The 15000-nt window shown below is 39.2% G+C and overlaps 1 protein-coding gene across 3 annotated transcripts in view; it reads right to left on the bottom strand.

Annotated features, from left to right (window-relative positions):
- LOC106879616 (carbonic anhydrase 2) overlaps nucleotides 1–15000 on the bottom strand; it is a 93096-nt gene that overhangs the window by 61219 nt on the left and 16877 nt on the right. The gene's annotated exons all lie outside the window — the stretch shown is intronic.

Genomic DNA, 15000 nt, shown 5'->3' with positions numbered 1-15000 from the left:
TGCTGATTTCCGATATTCAATGGTGTAGTCAAACTGGTTCAGCCACAGGGCCCATCGTTCTAGTCTGTTAGCAGCGAGAAGTGGCGTCCCTTTCCTCGGACTGAATAGTGATGTCAGTGGCTTGTGGTCAGTCACGAGTACGAATTTACGACCGTACAAATATTGGTAAAACTTCTGCAAGCCAAATATGATAGCTAGGGCTTCCTTTTGAATTTGACTGTAGTTACGCTGTGCAGAAGTGAGAGTCTTGGACATATTGGATATTGGGCGCTCGCTTCCATCAGGATAGCGGTGAAACAGGACTGCTCCAATACCAACGTTTGATGCGTCACAAACCAGTCCCAAAGTTTTGTTTGGATCGAAGTGTATCAGAACTTGACTCGATGAAAGTACATTTTTCAAGTGATCAAAAGCTGACTGTTCCTCATCTCCCCACTTCCAAATAGTTGACTTTTTTGTAAGGCAATAGAGTGGCTCTGCTATACTGGCTAGGTTTGGGATAAACTTTCCATAAAACTGAACTGAACCTAGGAAAGATTTCAAGCTTGATTCGTTCGTTGGACGTGGCATCTTTAAGACTGCTTCGACTTTGGATCCCTTAGTGATCCCTTCAGCCGACAAAATGTGTCCAAGGTATTCTACACTGGGTAGTGCAAACTGGCACTTTTCACGGCGACATCTGAGTCCATTGTCGCTTAGACGTGTGAGCAGACACTTTAGGTTGTTTAAGTGACTGTTTGCATCTTTCCCACTGACGAGCATGTCATCCTGGAAGACGGCCACTCCAGGTAGATCATGGGTCAGGTTTTCCATGATCTCCTGAAAGTAACCAGGTGCTGACTTAATTCCGAAAGGGAGTCGTTGTTGCAAGAGTACTCCACGGTGAGTGCTGAGTGCGAGTCTGCGTTGACTTTCTGGAGCCAGTTTGATCTGATTATAGGCATCAGCAAGGTCTATCTTTGTATATCCGAATCCACCTCCGAGTTTCTGCATCAGTTCAGCAGGGAGTGGCATTGGATGACGGTGATCAGCAAGTTGGTCATTAATTCCCACAGAGTAGTCACCACAAATCCGTAGTTTGGGCTTCAGGTTGCTTGAAGCGTGTGCTTTACGAATCGGTACCACTGGCGTTCCGTATTCATTGAATTGAACAGGCTTCCAGATTCCCTTGGCGATGCCTTCTTCGTAACCTTTGGCCAGGTCATCACGAAGAGCAAATGGGACCGGACGTGCCTTGTGAAAGACTGGTGTTGCGTCCGATTTGAACTTCACTTCCAGTTCAAAGTTCTTGAGACAGCCCAATTCTTGCTTGAAAAGATCTGGAAATTCATCACACATGTTGTGACAATCTTGCTGCAGGGAAACATAGGGCTCGCTTGAGGTCTTTGGGTATATCCCTTCTGCACCTTCCCTCTTAGCTTGGCTGTCTATGCTTTTCAAACCTAGAGCAGTGTCTACGGAAATTCCCAGAGTCTGGATAGCATTCCGACCCAGCAAATTAAGATCAGAGATCTTGGTGACTATGTAAGGTATAAGATCCTGCTTACCAGTTGTTGGATCCTTGGTTTGGCCCATGAAAGTTCCTAGAACAGGCAGGTTGTGCTTGCTGGCAGATTCATAGCGATGCTTGACATCTTGCAGCTTTGGTCTTCCAAGTTGTTTCCAGACTGACAAGGAAACAAAATTGCCTGTAGTAGCAGTGTCCAATTCCATTGTGAACAGTCTGTTCTGGATTGTTACTGGCACAATTAAACTGTGAGTGTCTCGGGAAACTTCACCTAGGATCGCCTTGACTAGCTCAGCTTTTGTGATTCTTTTCACGGGAGTTTGTGAATGGCCATTGCGTTGCTGATGTTGTTTTTTCCTACACACCGCTTGCAAATGACCCTTTTTATCACAAAAATGACATTTGGTTTCCCTGAAAGGACAGTCTGTTGCTTTGTGGGCCTTTCCACATCGGTAGCATTTCTTCTGGTTTGTGGAATAAGACTGCTGATGTTTCTTTTGAGGACTCTTATTCCTGTTCTGCTGGACCTTGTACACCTGCTTGGTTTTGGAACCGTATACAGTTTCTTTTGCAACCTTTGCTGCGTCTTCAGTCTCAATGGCAACCTGGACAACACGGGCAAAATCTAGTTCTGAGTCTTTTATCTTAAAAAGCGCCTTCAGAACCGCTTCATTGTTAACCGAACATATGAATCTCTGTCTCAGAGCTTCATCCTGTGGGTTGCTGATCGCTGGAAAATCACAGGTAGCTGCATCCTGGCGTATACGTGCTGCCAGCTCCTGGAGAGTTTCGCCTGGCTTCCGCTGCATATCACTCCAAAACTTGAAACGCTCTCTCACAATAAAAAGTTTAGGGTCGAACTGTTCCTTCATGAAGTCAACGATTTCGTCCATTATCAAGTTGTTGATATCTTTAGGCGGATTTTGTTGGGTAGCCAGATTAGCAAGTTGTTTGTAAACAGTAGCAGTCTGATTGGTCAGGAACACTTGTGCCATGCGTTTTTCAGGTACAGCATTAGCAGCCACAAACGTACGGAATCTTGACCAGTAATCAGGCCATAGTTCTGTCGCTGAATCAAATGCAGTAAATGGTGGAATCGACACTGTTGTTGAAGCAGCTGAAAAATAGCCACTAGAATCGCCTTCAACTTGTCGAGCACCAAACAGTTTTAACAGAGCGTCCATATCTCTCTGATGTTGTTGCATTTGCTTGTCCATTTGTTCCCTAAACAATTTAATAAGTTCTACTGTCTGTTTTTCAGCCATTGTTATTACGATGAATAATTTTACGGTAAAGTAAGCATGTATCCTACCGGCGACGCCAATAAACTCTGTTATGTTTCCCTCGGGTGACTCGCAGAGATAACAAAACGAGTTATACAATTTAATTATTACATTTATTGTTCAATTACATACAAAGAACGCACTCACCCAATGTTCGTTATGAATAAACAAAAGTCATATCCGCCATATATATATCAATGACATTTTACTACGACAGTCCCACAAGACAACAACAATGAAACAATGAACTCAGACGAACCACATGACACACGGAACGTCAGACGAATTACATATCTAACAGTCCATATAACACCGGGAATCTCAGAAATCGATATTTCAAGTGTATTGGCTCTTGTCAATGAGATGTACCTAAGAAACGAAACGCTGAATGAACTAAATAAAGCTTATAGCTTTGTATATAATTCAGCCAACACATTGACTGATTTGCGCTAGTAGATTGCCCGATCGAGAAAAATATCGGAATGATGGCGCAAAGCAGTGTTTACGTATAATTACAAATATATATATATAAAGCTATAAGCTTTAGTTAGTTTGTTCAGAGAGCCTTTCTTAGGTACATCTCATTGACATGAGTCAATAAATTCGAGGGAAACTCGGTTAACGGAAACTGCATGGAAGCCTATCATATAGATCGTAACAGTAATCCTAAATATCGAAGATTGTAGAAGAGTACAACTTTAGTACAGCAATTGTGTCCGAAATTGAGAAGGCAAGAGCTATGACTGAGAAATTTATCAATTAAGAAATTTATCAATTAGAAAGAAAATCTATGAAAATACGAGAAAGTACGGACGTTGCGGATGGTAAGGAGGACCATGTCCCGACAACTTGTGTCGCCATTAACTATGGCTTGCTGGTTTCTATGGTATTGCTTTGAGTAGAGGACGATGTCACTGTTGTTAAGGTGCTGCCTTGTCGTCAAATGTGAAATCGTTGGCCAGGAAACCACAAACACCCCAAAACAGCAGTGAATGGATGTTTTGGTTGTGAAAATACCAAAGTTTTATTATAGCCAGAAGCTCTCGAAGTGATTCAGTAAAATACAGTGAAGATTGAAAGAGGATTTATTGATTCGTGTGGCGTGGGACAAACGGGTTACTTGTAGAAACAAGGGAAAGACAGACGTTGTGAGACGAATTCTAAATTTTATGGAAAACATACAAATAATATTCCTTTCACGTTTTGGCACAAAGCCAGCAGTTTAGGAGGAGAGGAGGGCAAGTTGATTACATTGACCCAAGTGCATAACTGGTACTTATGTTATCGACACCAAAACGATGCAAGGCAAAGTCGCCCTTGGCGGAGTTGGAACCCAGAACGCAAAGACGGACGAAATGCCGCTAAGCGTTTTGTCCGGTGTGCTAAAGATTCTGCCAGATCGCCACTTTTTATTAACGACGTATTTTATAGGAACAAAAGAAAGTAAATGCATTAAAAGTAGAAAGGAACAAATTATCGGGAAAAAAACATCCATAAAGACCTCAACTAGGAAACAAAGAAAAACAAAAAATAAAGCGGGGCCAAGGAAGGGAGTTAAGTAGCAAAAGATAGGGGAGAGAGAGAGAGCAACGGGTTGTTCATCCCCCAAACAAATGGTGTATTTACCTGCACCTCGTGGACATGATTGTAAAAGCCTCACATGGCGGCGAGCTGGCAGAAACGTTAGCACGCCTGGCGAAATGCTTAGCGGTATTTCGCCTGTTTTTACGTTCTGAGTTCAAATTCTTCCACCGAAGTTGACATTACTTTCATCCTTTCGGGGTCGATAAATGAAGTACCAGTTGCGTACTGGGGTCGATCTAATCTACTGGCACCCTCCCCCAAAATTTCAGGCCTTGTGCCTAGAGCTGTTGTTGGCACTCCGTCGCTTACAATGTCGAGGGTTCCAGTTGATCCGATCAACGGAACAGCCTGCTCGTGAAATTAGCGTGCAAGTGGCTGAGCACTCCATAGACACGTGTACCCTTAACGTAGTTCTCGGGGATATTCAGCGTTGTGGTGAAAGAGTACACCAGGGTTCGTCACCATCCCCTGCCGGAGCCTCGTGGAGCTTTTAGGTGTTTTCGCTCAATAAACACTCACAACACCCGGCGTGGGAAAGGAAACCGCGATCCTATGACCGCCAGTCCGCTGCCCTAACCACTGGGCCATTGCACCTCCACTGTGCCTAGAATAGAAAAGGATTATAAAAGCGTTGCCATGGAGAATGGCTAGTGACACTCGCTGGCAACACCCACCCTACTTTGCCAAGGTTCATTTCTCAGACGGTCCGCAGTCATTCAACGACCTTCGAGCAATTTTGTAATCAAACTCCTTTCCTTTGAATTTTCAAGCTCCATATTTTTGTCCTTTCAACGGCATAACAACGCGAATTGTCAAACATCATCAATGTTTAAACGATACACACTTTTGTCAAATATCATGTCCAGGTTGGCTCTCACACGCAAGAACTCTGTAAACATGGATTTCTTTATTTAATATTACTTTGTTCACTGTGGCCTTCCTTCTTTAAGATTAGATACGCTTTATGAACAATATACACCACACCCAACACTTCGTTCAGATAATCGAAGTCTAATTGAGTGTATGTGTGTGTGTCTGCACATGCGTATACTTATACACACAAATATATATATACATAGGCGTAGCCTATGTATATATAAGTATATAAATGTGTTTGCATAAATACATACATACATACATACATACATACAAATATATATATATATATATATATATATATATATATATATGCATATATATATATATACATATTTATATATTTATATTTATATATTTATATATTTGATCCTTTATATTGAACACTCAATATTTCATCTACATTCAATACTTTCTTTCATGGTGCCATCCATTTTTATTTTATTTTATTTTATATTGTATATTGTATAGTATATTATGTTATATATTGTATATTCCATATTCTATACCCCACATTAGTTCTGCAGGAATATAAATAAAACATAAAAAACAGACAGTGTTGGAACTCTTTTAAACAAAATAATATATATATATATATATATATATATATATATATATATATATATATATATATATATATATATATATATATATATATATATATATATGTATATATATATATTAATATATGTATATATATTAATATATACATATTTATATATGTATATATATTAATATATATTAATATTTTCTAACAAAACTGTTTGATGAACGGGAACGTGAAACTCAGAGTAACAGTCTTTTGTTATTTTTCTGCTGCTTTTAAATAAAGTATATATTAATATATACATATACATACATATATATATATTAATATATACATACACATATACATACATACACAGACACACACGCACATATATAAATTGACAGAATGAGATAAAAAATCCAAGGCTGTAAATAGTTTTCAGAACATTTATAAAGAAAATGTCTTACAGCTTATATATATATATATATATATATATATATATATATATATATATCCCTTCATATATATATATGCATGCTGATACATGACCCACGTTGGACTCCTCACTCATATCGTTATCGAACCTGGAGCTTAACCATTAAGAGTACACGTGTCTGTGGAGTGCTCAGCCACTTGCACGTTAATTTCACGAGCAGGCTGTTCTGTTGATCGGATCAACTGGAACCCTCGACGTCGTAAGCGACGGAGTGCCAACACACAACACAACATGCACACACATACACACACACTTACATACACGTCCTTGACGTAGCTAGAACCATATTCCATCAACTGGTGCTTGAGGGCAAAATGCTTCGAGGCATTTGGTCCGTCCTGACGTTCTGATTTCAAATTTCACTGAGGTCGAATTTGCATTTCATCCTTTCGAGATCGATAAAATAAGTACCAGTCGAGTACTGGGGTCGATGTAATCCACTTACCCACCTCCCACCTGGACACTTTGCCAATATTTTGAAACCAATATCTATACAATTCAGTACAGCAGATCCATTTCGGTTGAATTTGTCAATCGGTTTCGTTCACAAGAGTGTTGGGTGGGGGTGGAGGGAATCGGCGTTCGGAAGGAGGTGTTGGCCGGAAGGAGAGTATGGCCACAGCGCTGTGCTATTAAGCGTCCGAAAGTGTCACATCCGGTTGGCGTGGGTCGTAAAAAAATCAACAATGAAGAAACCGAAATGGCTTTAAGCTCAGAATGGACACATCTTAGAGTTATGCCCCTTGGATGAAGATCAGATAGTCCCACCACTGTAAGTGGTAAATGCCGACAGAACAGGTTCGGGGCTGGGATGCGAGCAGAATGGGGCAGATGTGCGTGAAAGGAGGAAGAAAGTGGGGATGAGGGAGGGTGGTCTGTGTGTTTGTATGTGATATACTGGGTGTGGGGATGGGAAGTATTGATGATGGAAGTTCTAATGGTTATATTCATAGTGCGGTCTGCCAATATCCAGGTGTATATCTCCGTTCATGCGGACTGGAGAGAAAAATTTCACTTTTACAGTTCAGGCAGGCATCTGAGTAAAGAGAGTACTTTAGCATAATTCTTTTCTGTGTCAAGTGGAGCCTGCATTTCTTATTGTTATTTAGTAAGGCCTACATCACTCTAATGCTTTCCACTTAATGTTGTAATCGGTGGCGTTATATTTCGTGCTTAACTAGGCTGTGACCTTTCGCCTCTCCTGGATATTAAAGGGGTACTTATGATTGTTATATCTAATAGTGAAGGGGCCTTCTGTCGCTGTATGTTTCCACACATCCATCTGCCGCTGGGATCCATTGACGTCGGTCCCTGTGTTACAGTGGCTGTTAAGCAGACATGTGTTGTTGCCTCTGCAGGAGCATCCTGTCTCTGTTTCAGGCATGAGCCTACCTACGAAGATTTTCTTTCTTTTTTTTTTTTTGAGTATACAAGATGTACAGCAAAAAGAAACTCTGGAGGCATGTCGTCTATTAAACTGAACCCAGAATCCAGCAGATGGAAAGGTGCTTTTGGTAGGAATAGAAATGTTTATTTCTTTATTGCCCACAAGGAGCTAAACATAGAGGGGACAAACAAAGGGATTAAGTCGATTACATCGACCTCAGTGCGTAACTGGTATTTACTTAATCGACTTCGAAAGGATGAAAGACAAAGTCGACCTCAGCGAAATTTGAACTCAGAACCTAACGGCAGACGAAATACCGCTTGTGTGGAGAGTCCATCAACAATACGCACGTAACGTACATCGTGGTACTACTACTACTACTACTACTACTACTACTACTACTACTACTACTACTACTACTACTACTACTAACTAACTAACGAAGAAATCTCTACTGTAGTGATGCAGCAATCCTCGTTGGTTTGGAATTCAAATTTGAAATCAGTTTGACGGACTCCTTTAAACACACACACACACAAACACACACACACACACACACACACACGCACGCACGCACGCACGCACACACACGCGCACGAACACACACACACACACACACACACACGCACGCACACACACACATGCAGACACACACACGCACACGCGCGCGGTTTCTGCAATTAGGACAAACTCGAGTAAAAGTATGCAAAACAATCATTTGGTTAATCTATTTATGACATTTAATGTTGCCGGGCGGGAACCGAGTCCTTGGACGCATGATTTTATCAACTTGACGTTCCATTAGTTTGTTTTTCCAGCAGGGGGCGCTCTATGACGGAAGGAGGTCGCAAGTGGAGGGCGTTCCTAAACCTATCACTCAAATACATCGTCGTAGTCGTCGGTGGTGGTGGTGCGTTTGTAAAAAAAAGCCTCTTCCTTCTCCTCCTTTACAATATCAGCCTTACAGGCACCCACTACCCCGTCGTATCGCTGGCGACCGCTTTTAAAAAGCAAGGGGCACATTGAATAATGTAGTCCACGGTAAACTGTATACGTGAAATGTAAATGGGTGCAGGAAAAGATGGGACACGACTGGAAAGTCTGTAATCATAGCCCCCCCTCTCATCCTTCTCTCTTCGCCCCTCTGTTTCTCTTTCATGGCTAGACTATAACAACTACTACGTTTGCAGCTGCTGCTGCTGCTGCTAGATACAAAATATAGTTTTAACAGACATCTGGCGTAAATGATCGATCACCTACGTTGATGATGAGGATTTCAATGCCGATTATGCAGTATATATATATATATATATATATATATATATATATATATATATATATATATGTATATATATATCAATTAGAAAATGGAGGATAATATGCTGTCCTCCATTTTCTAATTGATATACAAATTTGGGGTAACCCCCCTCCTTTTACCCGCTCCCATTTATTGCACTTGGTATAACACTAGTGTAGCAATAATTGGGTACCCTCCCAGCAGTATATTGGATAGATACTATCCCTTAGTGGGGTTGAATTCTCAACCCCTAACTCTCTCGCATTATATATATATATATATATATATATATACACTCTCTCTTTCCTTTCCCGAGCGTCCAATAACACTATCCGTATCATGTCCTCACTTTGTTTTTTTGTTATTGTTTTTTGTGTTTTTTTGAACTTATATATATATATATATATATATATATATATATATATATATATATATATATATATACAATATGTATATGTATATTTATATATTCTTTTATTCTTTTACTTGTTTCAGTCATTTGACTGCGGTCATGCTGGAGCACCGCCTTTTGTCGAACAAATCGTCCCCAGAACTTAGTCTTTGTAAGTCTAGTACTTATTCTATCGGTTTCTTTTGTCGAACTGCTAAGTTACGGGGGGCATAAACACACCAACATCGGTTGTCAAGAGATGGTGAGGGTGGGGGACAAACACACATACACACACACATACGACGGGCTTCTTCCAGTTTTCCGTCTGCCAAATCCACTCAAAAAGCTTTGGTTGGCCCGAGGCTATAGTAGAAGATACTTGCCCAAGGTACCATGCAGTGGGACTGAACCCGGAACCATGTAGTTGAGAAGCAAGCTTCTTACCGGAGAGAGAGAGAGAGAGAGAGAGAGAGAGGGAGAGAGAGAGAGAGAGAGAGAGAGAGAGCTATAGTCACTTTACGCGGACCCGCTTTACGAGACCCCGGATTTACGAGTTTTATTTTGGAATAAATTTTTTGAAGCACAAAATCCAAATTTCGGACGAAGTGCAAAAGTTTCTACTACAAAAACAAATGCTTCTGCGTCACCGAGAAATATATAGACCGTGTAAAAACGCTTCTTCTAAGCAAACAACTCCAGACTTCTTTTTCAAAAAAGAAATCTGCGAGTCTGTCTACGAGTGCTTGTGAATCAGTGACCGCGTCTACAAGTGATGGTGTGCGAGAGTCTATTGTAAGTGAAAGTGATGCAGAAAACGATTATTATAATATTTTTTCATTATAAATAATCTTGATATTCTTTTTACTTTTACATAGAATATCTTTTGCATTCTACTGTTGTTTTATTGCCATTTATTTACGAGTATTATAAATTTTATAGGTAAAATATTTTTCTGGGAACAAACCACAATTTATAACATTGCTACTATGGGAAATTATTGCTCTGCTTTACGAGTAGTCTCCGGGAACAAACTGACTCGTATATCGAGTCATTACTGTATATATATTTGCGATTACGTAAATAAAAAGGGAACAAGAAATTGTGTTATAAACTTCATTAGCCAATGAAATTCATTTCATAATTCCTAATTCCTTTGTCATTTACGTAACCTCTTGTGTGTGTGTGTGATCTGTGGGAGGAAATGTTTGAGTCGTGCAGGATTGGTCAGCCATCAGAAAAAGTCACTGGATTCAAAAGCTTGAATATTGTGATACGGCTGTTGATCACAATAGAACATGTATGACCTGTGGAAAGGCGTGTTTTCAGTTGTCGGGTTAAAAAGTCATTTCAAAAGATTTCATACTGTGACACCTGTTACCATTGCCAGCCAACACAGCTGTGCATTATGCAATAAAATGTACAAATCTTTGGCCAGGCTTCAAGAGTCATATAAAGGCCTCACATTGCATCATCAATGACTCATTTCAGTGATTCTTTCTAGCAATAGTTTTGCTCGTATACGTTATATATGTTGTGCCTAGAGTAGAAAAGAGTTTTCAATTACTATTATCTTTCTTCAATAAGAGTGGAGAATATTTGTAAATATAGACAAATAATTGTTTAATAATAATAATAATAATAATAATAATAATAATAATAATAATAATAATAATAATAATAATAATAATAAAAAGTTGGTAGGGGAAGTTAATGGACGGACAGGGATGGATTGAGTTACATTGGGTTTAAGACAAAAGTGATCGATAAAATAAGTCTCAGGCTTACAAAATAAGTTTTAGGGTCGATTTATTTGCCCCAAAATTCAAGGCAGTGCTCCAGCATGGCCGCAGTCAAATGACTGACAAACTAAAAGAATAGAAACACACACACACACACACACACACACACACACACACACATTGTTGCATTTCGGGACGGTCATTTTGTTTTTGCGAAACAAACACAAGCACTATACATTTGTTCTTCACTCGTTTATTACTGTTCTTATTTCTTTAAATTTCAACTCATGACCCTATCGCCACAGAAAAAGAAGAAAAAAAAAAACGAGTAAAAAACAAATATATATAGTGTGTGTGTTTATTTGGCAAAAAAAAAAAAAAAGAAAATGACCATCTCGAAATACAACAATAGCTGTTTCAACACACGGTTTCACATCAGGAATCTTGCAACGCAAATTGGTAAACGTATACATACATACATACATACATACATATATATATATATATATATATATATATATATATATATATATATATATATATATATATATATATTAATAACGAATTTCTAAATCTCTCAGAGAGACTTAAGCAGTAGTGATGCGATAACGTAGTTGTATACTGCCAACTTAACGTGACAGTCCCAATAAGGGAATATACTACTGCTGTTTAGCCCTAGGAAGCCGGACCGCTTCCTATATATATATTCTTTTATTCTTTTACTTGTTTCAGTCATTTGACTGCGGCCATGCTGGAGCACCGCCTTTAGTCGTGCAAATCCACCCCCAAGACTTATTCTTTGTAAGCCTAGTACTTATTCTATCGGTCTTTCTTGTCGAACCGCTAAGGTTACGAAGATGTAAACACTTTAACATCGGTTGTCAAGCGATGTTGGGGGGGGGGGGGTAACAAACACAGACACACAAACATATATAAACACATACATATATATACGACGAAACGAAACACTTTGAAACTTGGAACACTGGTAGAATGTGTCCTATAAAACATCTTTTTCCATTAGTCTTCTTAAAAAAAAAAGAAATCCATAAATTATTCCATGTTAAAGTTGTCGTATTTCTGTAATTTCAACCAATCACTGACGTCCATTCAGCCGATATACATTAAGTGCCGACTACATAAACAAACGATTCTGAAACAATTAACCCTAACCCTAACCCTAACTCTAACCCTAACCCTAACCCTACGGTTAGGGTTAGGGTTAGGGTTAGGGTTAGGGTTAAAGCAAATTTAAAATGAAAAAAGCAAATAAAACGAAGCTATGGCTTAATCAGCCAAAGGAGTAAATGTAAACAACTGAATACTTGTCAGTGATTGGTTGAAATTATCGAAATAAGACAATTTTTTACATGAAATAAATTCGAATACAAAAATATTTTTCTGTTCTATAACACAAAATAGATAAGTATACGAAGTTTGAAAGTCTTTCGGTACCAAAAACACTACGTAAAACATTAATGAAAAATGTGGCCCCCGTTTTAAAAAAGATCCCGGGTTTCTTTCAGTTTCCATCCACCAAATCCACACACAAAGGCTTTGGTCCACTCGAGGCTATAGCAGAAGACATTTGCGCAAGGGGCCACGCTGTGGGGCTGAACCCGGAACCATGTGGTTGGGAAGCAAGCTTCTTACCACACAGCTGCGCCTGCGTACATACATACATACATACATATATATATATATATATATATATATATATATATATATATATATATATATATATATATATATATATAATACAAAAAATAAATGAGTATATGCATATATACGTACATGTATGTACATACTTACACCTACCTGTAAATATAGATGCATATCTAGGTACAGGACATTGTAAACAAAGCGTAGACAAAATGATAAACGAGTACAGAAAACACACAGGCCACATAGAGACCATCTCCTTCATCAGCTGCCCCCATTCTAACACAGGCGTTTCGAAGAGTAATATATATATATATATATATTAAAAAGTGCAGGCACTTTACTTCACGTTACTCCAGTTCTCTCAGCTGTAGAAATGAGTCGTGACGTCACTGGTGCCAAGGTGTATCGGCTCCTTTGCCTTGGATAACATCAGTGGCATGGGGAGGAGAGGCTGGTCTGCATGGTTGATTGCTGGTCTTTCTTAAAAACAACCCTAGGTTGTGCGTTCGCCGGTGAGGCGACTATCCGTCGAGTCTTATACTCCGGAGGGGGACCTCTAAGGTGCTCCCATGGTTATTCCTGACCGACGGAGTCGAAGAATATATATATATATATATATATATATATATATATATATATATATATATATATATATATATATATATATATATATTTACTCTTTTACTCTTTTACTTGTTTCAGTCATTTGACTGCGGCCATGCTGGAGCACCGCCTTTAGTCGAGCAAATCGACCCCAGGACTTATTCTTTGTAAGCCTAGTACTTATTCTATCGGTCTCTTTTGCCGAACCGCTAAGTTACGGGGACGTAAACACACCAGCATCGGTTGTCAAGCGATGTTGGGGGGGACAAACAGACACACAAACACACACACACATACACACACACACACACATATATATATATATATATATATATATATATATATATATATATATATATATATATATATATATATACATATATACGACAGGCTTCTTTCAGTTTCCGTCTACCAAATCCACTCACAAGGCTTTGGTCGGCCCGAGGCTATAGCAGAAGACACTCGACCAAGGTGCCACGCAGTGGGACTGAACCCGGAACCATGTGGTTGGTAAGCAAGCTACTTACCACACAGCCACTCCTGTATTGTATGTTATATATATTCTTTCGTTTGGGAAACGAGCTTCTTACGACAGTCACGACTGCGCCTTGGTATCATTCTGAAGCATATTTATAAAATGCGTTCTAACAGCAAGGTGATTCGTATCTCAGTGCCGAATCGGAATAACAAGATAAAACGTGAGAAAGGGAGAGAGAGGAGGTGGGGGATAGATAGACAGATAGATAGATAGATAGATAGATAGATAGATAAACAGATAGACAGATTGACAGACAGATAGACAGATAGACCGAGAGATAGATGAGTGTATGTGAGTGCGCGCGCCACTTGTTTCCGTACGCGTGTGGGTGTATTAGCAATCGAAAGAAAAAAAAAAGCAAAAGCTGATCTAACACACACACACACACACACACACACGCACACACACATACTTGTTCTTTCTGTTTCAATGACTCCTCCTCTTCCTCTCCCTCTCGCTCGCATTATTGTGGGTTTTATATATTTAGATGTGAACAGCAACTGACACAGAAAAAAAAAGAGATTAGGAGAGAAAAATAATAAGAGGTGTGTGTGTGTGTGTGTGTGTGTGTGTGTGTGTGTGTGTGTTGGTAGCTAGATTGATAAATCTACGGATACATAGGAAGTAACGAAAAGGAGAAAGATATATAGAAGAAAAAAATTTTTTTATCAGTGCAAAATGTGCACATACACACACACACATACACACACACACATACACACACATAGACACACACGTAGATAGATACTTTGATATTGTGCACACATCTACGCACGTGCACGAATATACACCATAACTGCAAAATAAAACGTTGTGTTACGTGTTTGCAGTGTGTGTATATATGTATACTTGTGTGTGTGTACTAAATGTCATAGTATATAATATTACACTGTGTGTGAGTGTGTGTGCGAAGAAAGAGATAGATAGATAGATAGATAGATAGATAGAGAGAGAGAGAGAGAGAGAGAGAGAGGGAGAGAGAGAGAGAGAGAGAGAGAAACAGAGAGACAGACGGAGAGATATAGAAAGATAGATAGATAATGTGAACATTGAACAACACTTCAATATTCCATTATATATTCTTAAGTATCCGGTTCACACACAC

Source organism: Octopus bimaculoides, chromosome 6, assembly GCF_046866305.1.
Source record: "Octopus bimaculoides isolate indiv1 chromosome 6, ASM4686630v1, whole genome shotgun sequence".
Classification (NCBI taxonomy): Eukaryota; Metazoa; Mollusca; class Cephalopoda; order Octopoda; family Octopodidae; genus Octopus; species Octopus bimaculoides.
This window is presented reverse-complemented; position numbering and strand designations above follow the sequence as displayed.